Source organism: Ursus americanus, chromosome 34, assembly GCF_024610735.1.
Source record: "Ursus americanus isolate L20-20 chromosome 34, mUrsAme1.1.p, whole genome shotgun sequence".
Classification (NCBI taxonomy): Eukaryota; Metazoa; Chordata; class Mammalia; order Carnivora; family Ursidae; genus Ursus; species Ursus americanus.
In genome coordinates, this window is record NC_142160.1 from 13,778,804 (window position 1) to 13,797,790 (window position 18,987).

Here is an 18,987-nt window from a genome sequence, read left to right on the forward strand (position 1 = left end):
ATATCATCCTTATATTTATCACCAAGACCCCATGATAATAAAAATTTTGCCACACAAAATCATTATTTGATTCCCCTTCCCTTGATGTGTGTGTGTTAAGTATTTTAAGCAAATCCCAAATATCACATCATTCTACTTTGATATGCATCTCTAAAAATGAGATTTTCTTACGTATCTGTAGGTACTACTATTATCCATGACTAAACGACAAGTCCTTGGAGTCATTTAACACACAGTACACTTTCCAATCTGTCCAGTTGTCTTCGTATAATTTATTTGTTTGAATTGGGATTCAATCAAGATCCAAAGTAGTAATCTCCGATCTCTCTTTCTCTCTCTTTCTGTGTTTCTCTCTCTTTTTCTCCTTTTCATTGACTTGTTAAAGATACTAGTGAGTTGAGCTGTAGAATGTACTACATCCTGGATTTGTCTGTTTCCTGGAGCTGGTGTTTCACTTGTTCCTCCAGTTGCCATTTGCTTTATCAACCGGAAGTAAGCTCTAAAGGCTTAATCCAGTCCAGGTCCAGATTTTTGCAAGAATATGATGTTGTGTCTGTCTCCTTGCATCACTCCACGAGCTACATCATATCCGACCGTTCCACTTTAATGATACTGATTCTTGAATTCAAGTATTCATCACCTGATCTCCATTTCCTTATCAGCTTTTATCGAATGGTTTCCACATTAGCTTTAAATATTTGCTCTATAAATATTTATCAGGGTTGCTACTGAGTAGCTTTTCCATATGAGATATTGGGGTTAAAAAGGGTGGGCAAAAGAAACCTATTGCTAATAAATATAAAGACTGTTCATGTAACCTCAGCCTATCAGTGTACCTCCCCCCAAAATTGGGGGTGCCTATTTTTGGAGATTTCCTTGCCAGGGGAAAAGGGGAATGACAAATTCAATGGGAGCCCAGTGCTTCCCTCATGTCTAACTAATCCTATTACCTTTCCTTCCTTCTCTCGTTCTCATTCCGTTCCTTTCCCTTCATTTTCCAATCACTTTGTCGTCATGATGTGCCAATTATCCTGAGGATCGGTGCTGGAGGTGTGGCGTGCTCAATTATCCTTGTTTGTATGCCGTGGTGATTCACGGTGGAGCTGGCTCCCTAGCAGAAGCAGATCATGCAACAATCTAATTTTGAGAAAGAGAAAACTGAGCCATGGAAACCGGGTTACTCATCCAAGTTCACACAGTGACCAGCCCTCATAAGAAATGACTACTGTATTCAAAGTACCGAGTATCACAACTTCTGACAAGCAGCAGGGACTCTTCTAGGAAGAAAGTTAGTCAGAAGCACATAGTGGGAAATCTATACAGAAGCCCACCCAATAAGGAATTGTTTACACTGTCTCCTCAGGGAAACTCAGGATAATACACATTTAACAAAGATGTTTTGGGGAAGCTTAAAGTAGCTAAGAGTTGGATGCCAGTAGGTCTCTTTTGTGGAATTCAAATGTAAAGGGCTTTCCTTCCACCTTGAAGAAAATACATTACTAACTAGGGAGAAATGACAGTCGAAATATGAGGGGGAAAAAAGAACAAAGGAAAAACCACAGAGTCTCTGGAGAGCAGTGTGTGAGGCAGCTGACTGTCCTGTGGCTGGTAAGCACATGGCTTGAAAAGATCACATTCCTGCTTCATTTTGAGAGTGTGGAAGACGCACCGGCCACCAGCAACCCTGGTAAATATTTGTGGTCTCGAATTTCACAAACTGCCACACAGTCGGCTTAGCTGCTCCTGTTACAGAGCCTTGGCTACAGGACTCACAAAACTGCCATGTGGGAGCCTTCTCAGATGACAAGATGCGGGATTCCTGATCAGACAAGTTTATAAGGAAAGACTCTCGTGCGCTGCCTCTTTGGAGAAAGGTTCTGTAACGGGCCAGCATCCTGGCCACCAAGTTTTCTTCCTGCACAGAGAAGAAAGGACGACACGGTGCCCTTCACGTGGGGCAGGCAAAGTGTCCTTGCCAAGCGGGTCAGCGGGGCACGGGGCCCGCCTGCCTCACAATAGTGCACATCGGCTCAGATGGGCTCAACTCTGTGGAGTCCCCGTGCTCTGTGGCAGATGTCAGTTTCTGGAAAGGGAGGGCCTCCGTGAAGGCATCTGCTGTTCACCCTCCAGCAGATTAAGATTAAAGACTGGGAGTCGCCTTGCACAGCCACTGCATAAATGGCCACCTTTTCCAAGCTTCTCCCCATGAGGACCTGCGGATAAATCCAAGTTAGCAGTTATTAGGGGCAGAGAGCCTAATGGTGTGATTGGGATCTGTGTTGGGTGGGTTCTGTTTGGCTCCCTTAATGGGGATTAATGATGATCACAACAGTATGAATAGTGAAACCGGGATGTCAGTGCAGACCCTCTGTTTTCTGAATTCTCTGGGATTTCTACGCTTTTCCTGGGGTGAATGTTAGTGCAGGGCTGGCTCCTCCTTCATGCTACGGTGAGAACCCACTCCATGCTCCTAGCCTCTCATTTCTCGTGCAAGGTCCCTTTTCTCTACTCCATGCTGAACCACATGCCATGCTCATCCCCCTTTCTTGGAATGACATGAAAAAAAAAAAAAAACCACCCTCATGGGGCATTTATGGGTAACAGTCTTGACTGTGGGTTAGAGAGCACAGATGGGCTTTGTATCCCAGCAGAGCAAACATCTTAAATGGAAAATGGAAACAAAACAAAACAAAATAATCCTCAGGCCCGGCCGTGTTGCTTTCTTATTATCTTTCTGTGTGCTGTCTGACGTCTACATCTCCCCCTTGGAAATGGAAGTCGACTCCTATCTTCGGTCTCTGCTCTGGGGATCATCCTCTTTTCCAAAGACGGGTGAGTGTGGTCTTGCTCTGAGAAACCATCTAGCATTGGTCCCTGTCTCTGTCTCCTCATCCACCAATCTCTGCGATTGAAAGGGGGCCACAGAGAGATTTATTTTCCCAGTGACATAAATTATTTCCTCTCTTTGTTCTTCCAACTTGGAAGACAGATTCGACTGCGGTCAGTTTTGATGAAAAACAAATTTGTTTCTTTCTTTCTTTTTTTTTTTTTTCCCTCAGATACGAGAAGAATAATGTAATGGAGCATTGTGAGGTGTTGATTGTTCTCCGTTATCTATTATTACTAAGATCTTCGTCTGCCTCCCAAAGGTTGCTGAGAAGTGTAGCAAATATGGTGGACACAGAGCTCTGATAATAGACTCACTGAACTCTCCAAGGCCAACGGCCTGGTTTTAGGCCATGAGATGAATCCTGGCTTTCCTATTGTTCGGAAGGCCAAACTGGTTTCACAGTCTTCATCAATGAACCATATTGAAGGGGTTCTGGGAGAGCAGAAGATGAGGTCTTTGGAGGGAGAGCAGAATTCACAGTGTGGAAACTATTCCTCCCTACTTTCTTCACATGGGGGGAAGTACTTGGACTTGTTCCTCTCCTTGTCCTGTACACTTGGGCATTCCAGAGCCCTATGTTTCCTTCCCTCTGCTTGCTTAGGTGCTGACAATGATCTCCTATATAAAGTTGCTTACTAATGGACCAGCAGAGTGAGGGACACTATTTGGGCAAGGAGAAAGGGGCAGGAAAGACATGGCCTAAGTAGGAGAAGGAATAGCAGAGGACACCTGTGTTTCCCACCGTTTTATTTGCAAAGATAATGGGATTTTCCTCCATTAGGTGAATGCCAAAGAAAGTAGATGGGGTAAAAGTTTTCTCACAGATATCTCCCAAAAAAGCTGACTGGTGGGTACATGGATCTCAGTTTGGGGAAGTCTGTAGATTAGGGGTGCCTGAATGGTTCAGTTGGCTGAGTGTTTGGCTCAGGTTGTGATCTCAGGGTCTTGGGGTTGAGCTCTGCTCAGTGGGGAGTCTGCTTGTCTCCCTCTCCTCTGCCCCTCCCCCACTCATGCTCTTTCTCCCTCTCTTTCTCTCTCTCTAAAATAAATAAACAAATCTAAAAAAAAGAAAGAAAGAAAGTCTGTAAATTGAGATTCCAAAGGAAAGATCTGGGGGGATGGATATAAGGGGGCCAACTTAAAGCTGGATTTTCCAATCAGAGACAGTGCAGTAAAAGGCCCCTCAGGATTCTCCGATGATCCAGCACAGGCACATCCACTTGCCACGCAAAGCGACTGATGGCCCACCTGTGTGGATGCCTGCCACGCAAGAGGACTGATGGCCCAGCCATGCCGGCGGTGGAGAAGCAACACCTCCCAGAAAGGGGTGTCAGATTGCTGTCAGCAGCTTGCAGCTTCTCAAATGTCCATGTTGCCCCCTCCGTCCTCTATTGTCTGAAGTTTCGGGGGGGGGGTGGGCACAGGTTGAAGAATGGGGAGAGGAGAAAGGGAGAAAGCAGTCGTGAGAAAAGAGACCACGCTTCAGTGAATACTGGAAAATATTCATATCTGCTCATGAGATGAAGTTTAAATGTTTGGGAATTTTGCCAGTTGTTCATGGGTAGCTTGAGTCAGCCCTAGTGGGAGTATTCAAGATAGCACTCAGTGTGCAGTGCACACCAGCAAATGCTACAAACTGGGGCCTTTTGATTTTCTCTTTCCAGGAGAGCTGGTTTACCACCTTCTCCCGAGCCTAAGCGGAGGCGCGTGGGGGACACACGGAGACTGAGGTGGTAACGTGTCAGACTGGTTTAATAACCAAAGGGGATTGAACAATTTTAATACTAGAATGAAATATAGTTAGGGAATCCCACTCCCCAGCAAGAAAAGGGGGGCCAATGAAACAAAATTGTGTCAATTATTAGAAAAACAAAATACCATTCCATATTTTTACCACTTTGGGCAGGGTTACTATGCCTTTGTAGAGGAGAAAAAAAATAATTTCCCCCCTACCCTGTGAGTTCTAGCTAAGACTCTGTAATAAAAGATTAGCAAGAGGAAAGCCAACAGAAGTTTATTAACACATATACCTCATGTATACATGGGAGAGACACTGGAATAATGAGTAACCCCCCGAGGTGGCTTAGAATTCAAACTGAAATAGCATCTTAGTAGGGAAAAGAGACAGGATAAGGCCTCTTTAGAGAGGGTAAATGATTTTAGGAAAGATGAATGGGTCCTTAGGAAGGACAAGTGGGAGGTGTGGCAGTTTGTGACAAAGCTTGTCTGGATGTGGTGTCAACTTCTAGTCTCCTCTTCTGTGACAAGAATCTTTCTTTCCTGGTTAATAAACCTCTCAGGAAGGGGATTTATGACAATTGATTTCCTTTTGGAGGATCTGTGTTTAGGCAGATGAGGGGAGTTCAGAGAAAGCCTCTTCCTGCATTTGCTGTTTTTCAAGTGCCTACAGCTCAAAATAGTCAGTCCATCAAAGTGGCGTAGTGTGGAGTGGCACGTCCGCGACTCTTGTAGTTGTGTTTTGGGTTTACATGTTCCGCTACCCTTCTCTTCTGCTCTCAATTGAATTGTGTCTTCCCCAAAAGGTGTGTTGAAGTTCTAACCCTCAGAATGTGACCTTATTTGGAAATGCAGTCTTTGTAGAGGGAATAAAGTTAAAATAAGGTCATTGGTCCTAATCCAATATGACTGGAGTCCTTAAAGAAAGGGGACATTTGGACACAGTGACAGACATGCACAGAGGGAGGGTTATATGAAGACATCCTGGAAGGCAGTCATGTGACTGGAACGGTTCATCTAGAAGCCAAGGAAGGAACCAAGGATTGCCAGCAACCACTAGGAGCTAGAAGAAACAAGGAAACATCCTTCCCTAGAGCCATCAGAGAAAGTGAAGCAGGAGAGCTAGGTTCTTGTCTCACGGAGTCAAAGAATGAATCCCGCAGACAAAGTAGAGTGAGTAAAACGATAGAAGTTTATTAAGTGAAGATACAGAGAAAGCTGTCAAGAGTGAGAGGGGTCCTGACAGGGTTGCCAACAAGGATCTTTAGGGTTGGTCTTTTATAGAAAGCTAACCAGGGAACTTAAAACCTTTTAACATCTCTATTGATACCACCTTCAATGGCTTACTTCCTTTTTAGGGTCTGGTTATTCTTTGTTGGTCACAGGTAACTATCATAAAGACACCCACCCCCACGACCCACCCCACACACCTAAGGTAGGGTGGTCTGATTTATCCCCTTATCTCTGTTTCCCTACACCTCCACATTTTTGGGATTTCTGTGAGCCTGATCACAGAACCCCCTATCTATCTCTCACTACCTAGCCCCCCATCTCTTACTCAAAAGCGTGATCCTGACAGCACCTTAATACTGGACTTTAGCCTCTAGCACTGTGAGGTGATAAATATGTTATTATTTTTTCAAGATTTTATTTATTCATTTGAGAGAGACAGAGAAGGAGAAAGAGAGAGAGAGTGCTCAAGTGAGCACTAGTGGGGGCAGGGGTGGGTAGGAGGGTGGGGAAGAACAGAGGGAGAGGGAGAAGCAGATTCCCCACTGAGCAGGGAGCCCAAGGCTTGGCTCGATCCCAGGACCCAGAGATCATGACCTGAGCCGAAGGCAGACACTTAACCATCTGAGCCACCTAGGCGCCCCAAATATTTGTTATTTTAAGCCAATTTTTGATACTTGTTATGGTAGCCCCACGAAATTAATAAAGCCTCCCAAATCCAAAGCAATAATAACTACCATTTATTGGTTATTTCCAATGTGTGTATTGTATTCAAGGCGTCCAGTGAGGAGCTGGGTATTTGATGGGGGTAGGGAAGGGGGACGGGTGCTATTGTCATTCCATACAGATCTATCCATTATTCCCATTCACTTAAACACTGGAAATGTGTCTTTTGACCTAAGGGACATGGCTGTAGACACAAAATGATCGTGAGCCACCAAACAAATAGGATATTCTCAAACAATTCGCAATTAATTCAAGGTGTTGTGACTCCCAAGCATGGAGTGGTCCAGGGAAGGTACTGAGTGTTCCAGCCACCCCGGGCCAAATGCTTCAGGCTGAATGAATTAGCAATAATAAAATACCAGGGGTACAGAGCAAAGCCAAGCTGAGAAGGGAAAGTCTTCTAAAATGCCCATCTGAGAACTTGTGAAACAGTAGCAGGGCTGTGAGGGAAGTCAGATGGAGAGTGGGGAGTTGGGGTAAAGAAAATAATTACCACAATTCTGGAGCCAGGAGGATCAGTCCATTGGCCAACAGATGTAGGGTCAGCTGTTTTAAACTGCTACACCCTGCTGATTTTGCACACAGCTTAAATCTTGAAGCTATAAAGCTCATTACTTAGAGCCTGGGATAAAAATTGGAGTTTCAATCTAATATCAACTAATTTAGTAACTTTGGGGTCAGAATATATATATTTTTTATTTTTGGAAGGGGGGAAGAGGCAGACAGAGAGAGAAGGAGAGAATCTTAAGCAGGCTCCATGACCCCAAGATCCTGACCTGAGCCAAAACCCAGAGTAGGACGCTTAACAGACTGAGCCACCTGGGCGGCCTTGGGGTCAGACTGTCTTAATGAAATGCGTTTTTGTGTCTGTCAGAAGACAGTGGTGACAAATAGGATGTTCTGTCTTGGAGATCACATCTGCCAGATAAGCATGACACTGGAATCTTGGAAGTGGTAGAGCTTTTTCTCGAAATTCAAAGATTGGGTCCTTCTGCATGGGGGAGAGAAGTTTTGGGTGATTGCTGGGTTTTCCTGGGCTGATCTCTGGCTCACGCACAGATCTCGCATTTTAGACCCATGGGAAGTCTTAATTTACTAAGTGTCTCTTTGGTGCTGTGGGCTTTATGCCAACTGCTGGAAAAACAAAAATGAAAATGTGCTTCTCGCTGTCGGTAAAAGTGAAGTAAAAAGTCTTGTGGAGATCCAGACATTCAAACAATTATTAACGTGATGTAGAAATGACTTCCAGAGGTTTGCACACCATGCTTGGGAAGCTCAGAGTTAGGAGCGGCTGACTTCCTGCTGTTGGAGGGTGGGCTGCCAAGGAAGGCTCCACCGAGGAGCCGTTAACCACAGGATTGCGGTTCATGCCTCAGGTCAGCAGACACCAGATTATAAAGGCTATCACGCGCCAGGTTTAAGGGAGCCATTTAAGTCTTTTAAGCTGTACCATGACAGATTAAATGTGCACTTTAAGGAAATCTGAATGGTAGCGTGCAGGATGAAATGGCAAAAATCTACAGTTTGGTACACTTAGTTCTAAATAGCGATTTTACCTTTAACTGTGTCTACACCTTTCTGACTCTATTCAAGCGACAGGACATACAGACTTAGAAACCCTGTTTTACACCCCAGCACGTGGCTCTGTCACTGACTCAGCACAAGCCTATGCTCCAATCTTATAGTCGTATAATATCATTTACGGAAACAGTTAAGACTAATGACAGTAGGCTGTGTTCCAACATACGATCCCTTGATGACCAACACTGTAAGCTCTCCCTCTTTTAAATGAGCTTTTCCATTGTATTTTGGGCTTTACAAAATAGACACTTTAGTAATAGATCTCCTGGAGCAGAGTTGTGTGGTGTGACCTATTCTTTTTTTTTTTTTTTTTTTTTTTTTTAATTTATTTGACAGAGAGGAGCAGCCTGCAAGAGAGGGAACACAAGCAGGGGGAGTGGGAGAGGAAGAAGCAGGCTCCCAGTGGAGCAGGGATCCCGATGTGGGGCTCGATCCCAGGACCCTGGAATTAGGCCCTGAGCCAAAGGCAGACACTTAACGACTGAGCCACCCAGGTGCCCCAGTGTGACCTATTCTACCTATCAAAATCAAAAATAAGAGGGTGAGAGCTATCCTACAGAAATCCTACTGTTCTCAAGCCATTGCTGGAGTTCTTCTTCCTGTTATTTAGGAAAAAAAATGAAATAAAGTACTCTTCTGCACTTAAATATTCACAAAAACCCAGAAGTTCTTAGTAATAATTGTATCAGAACATATATTTTGTCTTACCCTATATTCAATAAGTGTGGTTCTCGAACTGCAGTGTGTACCAAATCACCCATAGAGTTTCTAAAAACAGAGTGTTGGATCCTGCCCCAGAGTTTCTGATTCAGCTGGTCTGGGATAAGGCCTGAACATTTCCAATTTCTGACAAGTTCCCAGTTGATGTTGCCGCTGCCGGACCAAGGACCGCACATTGAAAAACATTGCTCGGAAATAGTAACAGCTAACTTTTATTGGGTACTTTCCACATTCTGACTGCACTCTGTGAATTCCTTACTTGTATTAGCCCTTTTAATCCTCTTGGCAACCCCAGGATGCAGGCACTTTTGAAGGGTAGAGGAATAGGCCACCCCAAACTATGCCTCCTGGGCACAGGTATTATTTTGAGCTGATTATTTGAGAAGCAGCAGACTGAGGCAGGAGGAGCTCTGAAGGCAGAGTAGAAGTTACCCTTTTGTAAAAGAAATTTACATTTATAAAGAAAGTCTCCATTTATAAGAGTGTTTTCCTCTGGGTATCAGGAAGAGGAGGATAACTCAGTCAGGAAGGAATCTTATCAATGGGGAAGGCCCCAGGTTTAAACCCGCCTAATAGCTTTATCTGTGTTTATCATGCATTTCCTAATAACTTCCCTGTAACCTGTCTCTGCACACCTTTCTTTCATCTGGAGCTGAAGATGGTATTGAAGTCAGAGTTCGGAGCACCTGCAGAGAGTGACTCATTTTCCCCTGGGGATCTCTCCTGCATCGTGAGGCACACATGTGAATAAACTTCTGTTTGTTTTTCTCCTACTCATTTGTCTTTTTTTACAGGGATCTGAGCGAGAACCAGAAGACAGGGAATGTTATTTTTCCTCCTCGGTGACATTATTACAAATGAAGAAACTGAGGGTTGAGAAAGTCAAATCACTCAACTCAAGGTCACTCAGCCAATAAGTGGTGGACTTAGGACGAACCCGGAATCATATCAGATAATGATTTGCTGTGATCTTGCTGGTACTGAATTCCTACCTGCAAGCACACCACCAGTCCAGAAACCGTGGAACACTGACAGCACTTTGTTGGTATGTTTCGTGACTAATGTTGTCTTGTTCTGATGTGAACGTTGTTCTTTGGGAAAACATTCATATCTTTAGATAGAAATTTACTTTCTCCCCCAATGAATATTTCTGACGATAGAGAAATTGCCAAACCTGCTGACTCATAACAAAAATAAAGAGCATCTACTATTTAGTCTAAGGCTTGTCATTTTGGGAGGTGGTGGGAGGAAAGATAGATTGCCACCCACTGTTGATCATTTCCACTTTATTTTATTCAATGGCATTTATAGTACTGTGTATGGAGGCGGTCTTAATAACTTTGTGGAGATCATTCCTTTAATTGTACAGATGGCTCTGCTCAATGTTTAAGGCATCTTGGGGGACAAGAGTACAATCCTGACTCAGGGGAACTTGGCCATGTAAATCACTTTGTTTTAAGGGTTTTGGCCTCTGAACCTCTAAAACGGACACCCACTTTATTGGCTTGTTAACTCATTTCTGTGGTCACTGAAGGCCCAAGCTACGACTTCATGCCTGACCACACATTAAGGATTTTTTATTGCTTGTTTTCTTGGCTTTTGGCCTGTTCTCTTCTCTCCGTCCATAACCACGTATGTATGATGTCCAGAATATTCTCCCTGTCTCTGTCTCTGTCTGTCTCTCTCACACACACACACATACACATGTGTAGCATTTTTCATGGATAAGTTAGGTCAGAAATTTTTTTTTTTTTAAGGTTTATTTGTTTTAGAGAGAGAGCACAGGAGCAGGGGGAGGGGCAGAGGGAGAGACAGAATCCTCAAGTAGACTCTCCGCTGAGCATGGAGCCTGACATAGGCCTTGATCCCTGCACCCTGAGATCATGACCTGAGCGAAATCAAGAGTCAGCAGCTTAACCAACTGAACCACCCAGGCGCCCCAGGTCAGAAATATTTCTGTGTTCTGCAGCTAAGTACAAAACATCTTCTCTGACCATGGCCATGTCGTGTTTCATTTTAAAATTATCTTCCCGGGATATAATGGGCAGAAGGGCCATCATCACTTGGCAATAAAGTTTCCTGTAATTATACTCTCATTATCAAGGAGAAAACATTAATGCCCAATATGCTTTTAATTTAATGCCAGTTTTCACACATGAGGACATTGCAAGTATCTACAATTCTTCTGCTGATTAAGCTTTCATTGTAATCCTGAACATAACTACAAAAAGGAACGGCATTTTGAGATAAACCATGAAAATTAGCTTAAAAATGAGCCACACTAAAACAAGAATATACTACTACACCTCTGAAAGGTTAGAAGATTTACTAAAAATTATCAGTAAGGGATTGTACATAAGAGACTCCTTTACTCACCAGCCCAATATCCTCACATTTTTACCCACATTTAAGGGGAGTTGGTGATGGCCTAAAATGTTTCTAAGCACTGATGGTATAATTTTTCTGTTTATCATACATCCAGTATTATCTATTTTACTTATTTTTCTTGTTTATTCTGTCTGCTTCCACAAGCTCTGTGAGCAGGGGTTTTCATCTGTTTTGCTCGCTCCTCTATCCTCAATACCTAAATAGTGCCTGACACACACGAGGCATTAAATAGACACTCGAGTGGAACGCCTGGGTGGCTTAGTCGGTTAGGCGTCCAACTCTTAATCCCAGCTCAGGTCTTGATCTCAGGGTAGTTAAGTTCAAGCCCTGTGGGGAGCCTACTTAAAAAAAAAAATGAAAATAAAAAAACACTCTAGTGAATAGATAATAAATGAATCAGGGGATAGATGAAATGTATTGGCTTAATATTCTTCATCAGAACTGAAAAACAGTTTAAAAGAACCTGTAGTAAGTTATGTAGGATGAGTAGTAATACAATGGGGTAGAGATAGTTCCTTTATCTCTGAGAACTAAATTCCTTTCAAGAGGGAAATGGGATGAGTTTACCCAGGCTGTGTTAAATATCTGAAAAGGTAAGTCAGACAGGGGAAGACAAATATGTTATCACTATGTGTGGAATCTAAAAAAGCAAGACTCAGAAACAGAGAGTAGAATGGGGGTTGCCAGGAGCTGAAGACAGGGGAAATTGGGGAGATGTTGGTCAAAGGGTACGAACTTGCACTTTGAAGATAAATTGTGGGGGATATAATACACAGCTTTGTGATTATAGTGAACAAACTGTATTATCTATTTGTAAGTTGTTAAGAGACTAGATCTTAAATGTTCTCATCACAAAAAAGAAGTGATAATTATGTGACATGATGGGGGTGTTAGCTATATTTAGTGACAGTGACAATCATATGGCAATACATGAGTGTATCAAATCAATACGTGTACACCTTAAACATGTACAGTGTTAAATGTCAGTTATAGCTCAATTAAAAAAAAGAAAATAGGCAACAAATATTGAGGGAAAATTTTGTTAAATAGATTATTTTAAAAGTACGTATAGTTTAATCATTGTTTATGTACTATTTTCTTCCCTTTAAAATTAAATAATGTGGATGGAAAGAACAGACTGCACAAATGAATAGTTTCTGGACAGTTCAGACAACAAAAGAATGATTTGTAATATATGCCAAAAACAATATGGCATTTAATCACAGCACAGATTTAGAAAGGCAAATCACTTGTCACCGTATCACGAGGAGTTCAAGTAATTAGGTGATGTATTGCTTATCTATTGCTGAATAACAAATTACCCCCAAATTTAGCAGCTTAAAGCAATCATTTATTATCTCACAGTTTTTGTAGGTCAGGAATCCAGGAGCAGCTTAACTTGGTGATTCTGGCTCGGGGTCTCCGAACGCATTTGCGAAAGCTGCCATAACAAAGTACCACAGACTGAGTAGCTCAAATAATAGAAGCTTATTTTCTCACAGTTCTGGGCGCTAAAAGCCTAAGATCAAGGTGCTGGCAGGGTTGGTTTTCTCTGAGGTCTTTCTGCTTGGCTTGTGGATGACCACCATCCCCCTACTACTTCAGTGGCTGCCCCTCTGTGGACACCGACCTTGCTGTTTCTTTTTGAGTGCAAATCACCTCTTCTTATGAGGATACCACTGGGATTAGATTAGGTCCCACCCTAATGGCCTCATTTTAGTTTAAGGGCCTCTTGGAAGGCCCTCTCCAAATACAGTCACATTTGAGGTAATGGGAATTAGGACATCAACATATGAATTTTGAGGAGACACAAGTAAGTCCACAACAATCTTTCATGAGATTGTAGTCAGCTCTTGATTGGGGCTGCTGTTACACCTGACAGATTGACTGGGGCCTAATGACCTTCCAAGCACCTTCATGTGGTTATTGGAAGGCCTCACTGTTCCTTGCTGGCTGATAGCTAGAGATTTCAGTCCTGCCACCAGGGCTTCTCCAAAGGCAGGCCAACTGGTGTCATGACATGGCTACTGGCTTCTCCCAGAGCTAGTGATCTGAGAGGGAGGGAGGAAGAGGGAGAAAGAGCAACCAAGATGGGATATTCGGTCTTTTTATAATCTAATTTTAGGACCATTACTTCTGCATATTTCATTAGTCACACTGACCAACCCTGGTAAAATGTGGGAGAGGACCATACAAGGGTATGGATACCAGGAGACAGAATCATTGGTGGTCATCTTGAGGCTGGCTACCACAGTTGGATTAAAAATAAAAATTCATGTATTCTGCAAAAATTTATATATTTATGTTACGTAAAACACTCTGATCAGTTCATGAAATATGACATTGAAATGTTTTTAGTGCCTGTGATAGAGATTATGCTTTCTGGGATTGAATTATTTTCACTAAGGAGACATTTGAAGTTCTTTGTCAAACAAATTTGTTAATGTTGTGAAGATTAGTGCCCTAGGGTGAATTCTAAATAAAAACCACCAGGAGTTAGCATAGTAGTCGACTCCAGCCTCTGGTGCTAAAATAAAATGACTAGGTTTTTTATTTTGTTTTGTTTTTTAGGTTTCAATAAATTTAAATCAACTTTATTGGGATATAATTTGCATATAATAAGCTCCATCTATTTAAAAGGTACAAGCTTCCAATTACAAAATAAGTAAGTCACAGAGAAAAAAAAGGTACAGCATAGGGAATTTTAAAATATAATAAATAAAAAAAGGTACACTTCGATGAGTTTTAACAAATGTATATTTTGTGAAACCACTACCATGATCAATATACAGAACATTTCTATTACCCCCAAAAGTTCTCTCTATCAGGCAAACCCTGATCTGCTTCCTGTCAGTATAGTTTAGTTTATATTTTCTAGAATATCTTGTTGGTTGTGTTTCTGTGGAGAATCCTGACTAATAGTCTTGAGTCTTAGTTCAATATTTTCAAAGCCAACTTTAAAATATCCAACAGGGTGTACTATTGGGAGTTTCAACTCAATAAGTGCCAAGTGAATTTTTTCCCATTTTATTCATCCATTGACTTATTCAGTCAACAAGAACTTATGGGATGTCTATTATGTGCTAGGTAGGTATGCAGAGTAGGATTCTAGCCTCAGTTCACTGAGTAGAGTCAACAGATATGGTACAAAAATTAAGCATCACTATTCCCTGTGACAAGAACCCTAACAGAAATGTGTAGGGCAGAGTGGTAGTTTAGAGGGCATGGAGGTGCACTCTACAGGGGTGAGAGTAGGGGCTGCCAGTACAGAAGATTTCCTGATCGATAGGCTTGACAGGGAGGGGTTCACCAGCTGGGCAGGTAAGATGAGCTGATGGGGGAAATATTTTCAGCAAAGCAAAAAGCATGTACAAAGACAGTGCATGAAATAGCTGTGGTAATTAAAGTAGCTACGTGTTCAAGAATTGCAAGGGTTTGGGGCGCCTGGGTGGCACAGCGGTTAAGTGTCTGCCTTTGGCTCAGGGCGTGATCCGGGCGTTGTGGGATCGAGCCCCACATCAGGCTCCTCTGCTATGAGCCTGCTTCTTCCTCTCCCACTCCCCCTGCTTGTGTTCCCTCTCTCGCTGGCTGTCTCTGTCTCTGTCAAAAAAATAAATAAAATCTTAAAAAAAAAAAAAAAAAAAGAATTGCAGGGGTTCACCGTGAATTCCAAATATGATGAACCTAAAATTATTGAGGTATAAGCGTTCCCAGTTTTTTCTACCTGTGTGCCTATTAAAAGGAGTTTTGGTATAACTCCTTAGTCCCTTTCCCTCTCCTGCCCTCCAAGGAGGTCCTGCTCTGTCACTACAGTTTGTGAGATAAGAGGGAGGGAGGGACGGAGGGAGGGAGGGAGGGAGGGAGGGAGGGAGGGAGGGAGGGAGGGAGAGAGAAAGGATGGAAGGAAGGAAGGGAGGGAGGGATAATAACAATAATAATAATAATAATAATAGGAAGGAAGGGAGGGAGGGATAATAATAATAGGAAGGAAGGGAGGGAGGGATAATAATAATAATAATAATAATAATGAGGAGGAGGAGGAGGAGGAGGAGGAGGAGGAGGAGGAGGAGGAGGAGGAGGAGGAGGAGGAGGGGAAATAACTAGTATTTTTTCAGCATGCCCTTTGTGCCAGGCCCTAGTCTAAGCATTTTATATGTATTAACTCATGTAATCTTTACAACCATGTGAAGCAGATATTTGTCCCATTTTACATATGAGAAAGCTGAAGAACAGACATTGAATACATTGCCCAAGTTCTCATAACCTGTCAATGCCAGAGTCAATATTCAAATTCAAGTAGTTTATACTGCCTATATATAAATTGTATGTACATATATACATACACACACATATACATACATATGTATAAATGATGATATGATTTATTATAAGGAATTGGCTCACATGATTATGGAGGCTGGTAAGTCCCAAGTTCTGCAGTTGGCAAGCTGGGGACCCCAGGGAGCTGATGGTGTAGTTTCAGTTTGAAGGCTGGCAGCCTCAAGGCTCAGAAAGGGCCAATGTTTCCATCTGAGTCTGAAAGTGGCAAAAAACCCATGTCCTAGCTTCAAGGTAGCCAGGAGGAAGGAATTCTCTCTTATTCAGCATTTTTGTTCTATTTAGACTTTTAACTGATTGGATGAAGCCCACCCATATTAAGGAAGGCAGCTGCTTTACTCAATCTATCCATTCAAGACATTAGCAACCAGAAACACCATCAAACACACCCCTGTTCATGTCTGACCAGATGTCTGGTTGCCTGTGGCCCAGTCAAGTTGATGCAAAATTAACTATCACAAAAACTAAAGCCCATAGAGAGCTGGTAGCACTTTACAGAGGAGAGGGTTAAAACTATAAGAAGATTTTGCAGGCCAAGTAGGAATGTCTAATAAAAGGAGGGGCTGGTGGGGCGCCTGGGTGGCACAGCGGTTAAGCGTCTGCCTTTGGCTCAGGGCGTGATCCCGGCGTTACGGGATCGAGTCCCACATCAGGCTCCGCTATGAGCCTGCTTCTTCCTCTCCCACTCCCCCTACTTGTGTTCCCTCTCTCGCTGGCTATCTCTATCTCTGTCGAATAAATAAATAAAATCTTTAAAAAAAAAAAAAAAAAGGAGGGGCTGGAATATTTCCTTAGAATCCTTACCAAGGCAAAGGCAATGGGAAGTTAATTCTTACCCATAGAATGATGAAATCGAAGTAGATGACTTTGAAGGCTCTTCCAGGTCTAAAAATTCCATTCTCTCCTCAATCTGAGGTTTCAAATCTGAGTAAATGGGAACATAAAGAGAAATGAGTAATGTCAGTTTTAGAGGGAAATGATATCTTGTTATTTACTAGTTGGGTGGAAAACTACTTATTCACAAGATTTTTAATTCTCCCGGAAATGTTACTAGGGTTCTACAAGACATAGTCTTCTGAAACTACTAATTTTATTTGCTTTCATTGTATTGTTGAGGTCATGATTTATTATTAGGTCCTTTGTAGAAAATTCTTTCCTTCAAGCAGAAGTACCTGCAAAGGAGCTGGTACAGCCACTCTGGAAGACAGTATGGAGGTTCCTCAAAAAGTTAACAGTAGAGCTACCCTATGACCCAGCAACTGCACTTCTAGGTATTTACCCAAAGGATACAAATGTAGTGATCCGAAGGGGCACTTGCACAGCAATGTTCCTAGCATCAATGTCCACAATAGCCGAACCATTAAAGGACCTCAGATGTCCATCAATAGATGAATGGATAAAGAAAATGTGGTATAGATATATACAATGGAATATTACTCAGCCATCAAGAAAATGAGATCTTACCATTTGCAATGACATGGATGGATGGAACTAGAGCGTATTACGCTAAGTGAAATAAGTCAGTCAGAGAAAGACAGTTCTCATATGATTTCACTCATATGTGCAATTTAAGAAACAAAACAGAGGATCATAGGGGAAGGGAAGGAAAAATAAAATAAGATGAAATCAGACAAACTATAAGAGACTCTTAACTATAGAAAACCAACTGAGGGTTGCCAGAGGGGAGGTGGGTGGGGGGATGGGGTAAATGGGTGATGGGCATTAATGAGGGCATGTGATGTAATGAGCACTGGGTGTTATATGTTCAACTGATGAATCACTGAACTCTACCCTGAAACTAATAACACACCATATGTTAATTAATTGAATTTAAATTAAAAAAAAAATGAAGTACCTGCAAAGGACACAAAGAGGAAGTGGTCAAAGTACGAATTAAAAATCCTGGACTATATGGTGCTATGGAAGCCAAAGGAAGAAGTAAATCAAGAAGGAAGGGATCAGGGCAAGATTGTTTGCTCCAGAGAGGTTAAGGCTGATGAGGTGTTGGGCTAAGTCTATCAGATTTGGTGATTAAGATATTGAGCTCAGTTTTTGTTGAGGACTGAAAGTCATGGGAACCTGAGCAAACAGACTTCTGTTGTTGCCCTGATATGATGACATTGACGAGGATTCAGCAATCAGAGTATTTAAAAGGTTTCTATCAATGATTAGCAGTTTGAGGATGTGAGCAGGAAGGTAGAGGGCCTGGAGGGATGGAGTGGGGGGGGGGGGCGTGTCCAGTACTTGCGTTTGAAGGTTTAAATGGTGCCAATGGATTCAAGGATTGCAGTTTGTTAGAAAAAAACAGCATTGGCATATCTGACTGTGGGATTTTGTTTCAGAAAGGAGGCAAATGAAGTGAGAAGGCTAATAGAGGATTCAGAAGATTTTCAAACTGTGATCCCTGTTTCAACTTGGTAAGTGTGTCAGAGTCAGGCCAATCTGTGCTGATCCTAATACCTTCCCCCACTAAACATCACAGATGCTTGACTTTGATCAGTTTCAGATATTAGGGCTCTATGCTGGGCATCTTCTGTTTGCCACCCAGGTCCACTCTCCATCTATGACCTGGGAGACTGAGCGGTAGGACTCCATCAATGAGTTATCGTGTCCTCTGGCTTCAGTTTAGATTTGGCCATGAGGGAACACACGTGTGAGATTGGAGGGAGGGAAAATGTGAGGGAGACATTTATTTCTCTGGTTCCCTTCCTACAGAGTCATCTTGTTCTCTCCCCTGCAGGCCTACCGGTGGTAATGACACCCGGCTTTCTCAGCCCTTTGTGATTTCTCTATACTCTGCCACACCTTTGAAATTGCCTGTATAAGTTATTCTGCATATGCTTTACTTCCTCAAATTACCCGAGTTGAGTGTTCCATCTGGAGCCTGTCTGACACAAGTTTTATATAAGATTTCATTATAAAAAGTTGTCATCACTGAAAAGATGTTTGGAACCAGTAGACTGGGACAGAGGTTGGCAAACTTTTTTTCTAAAGAACCCGATAGTAAATATTTTTGGTTATGCAGGTCATACAATATCACACAATGTCACCACTCCTAGACTCTGCTGTTTTAGGGAGAAAACCCCTATAGATGTTAAGTAAATCAGTGAGTGTGACTATGTTTCAATAAAACTTTATTTACAAAGACCAGGCAGTGGGTTTTCCTTTTGGCCTATATAGGCTGTGGTTTTGCTGATCCCTCATCTAGGACAAGCAGTCTTCTGTCTAATCTATGAAGGTGGTTCTCAATCTGGGAAGATTTTGCCCCCTAGGGGATGTTTGGTAATGTCTGGGGACATTTATCACAACTGGAAGGAGGGGGATACTGGCATCTACGGGGAAGAGGCCAGGGATACCACTAACTTTTCTACACAGAG

General features: G+C 42.5%; 1 protein-coding gene across 1 annotated transcript in view; it reads left to right on the top strand.

The window, feature by feature from the left end:
• Positions 1-18,987, top strand: part of TMC1 (transmembrane channel like 1) — a 362,945-nt gene that overhangs the window by 177,903 nt on the left and 166,055 nt on the right. The window contains exons 4-5 of the mRNA XM_087858826.1: positions 9,679-9,929; positions 17,953-18,027. The gene's annotated coding sequence lies outside the window, so the exon portion shown is untranslated. The remainder of the gene's footprint in view (positions 1-9,678; positions 9,930-17,952; positions 18,028-18,987) is intronic.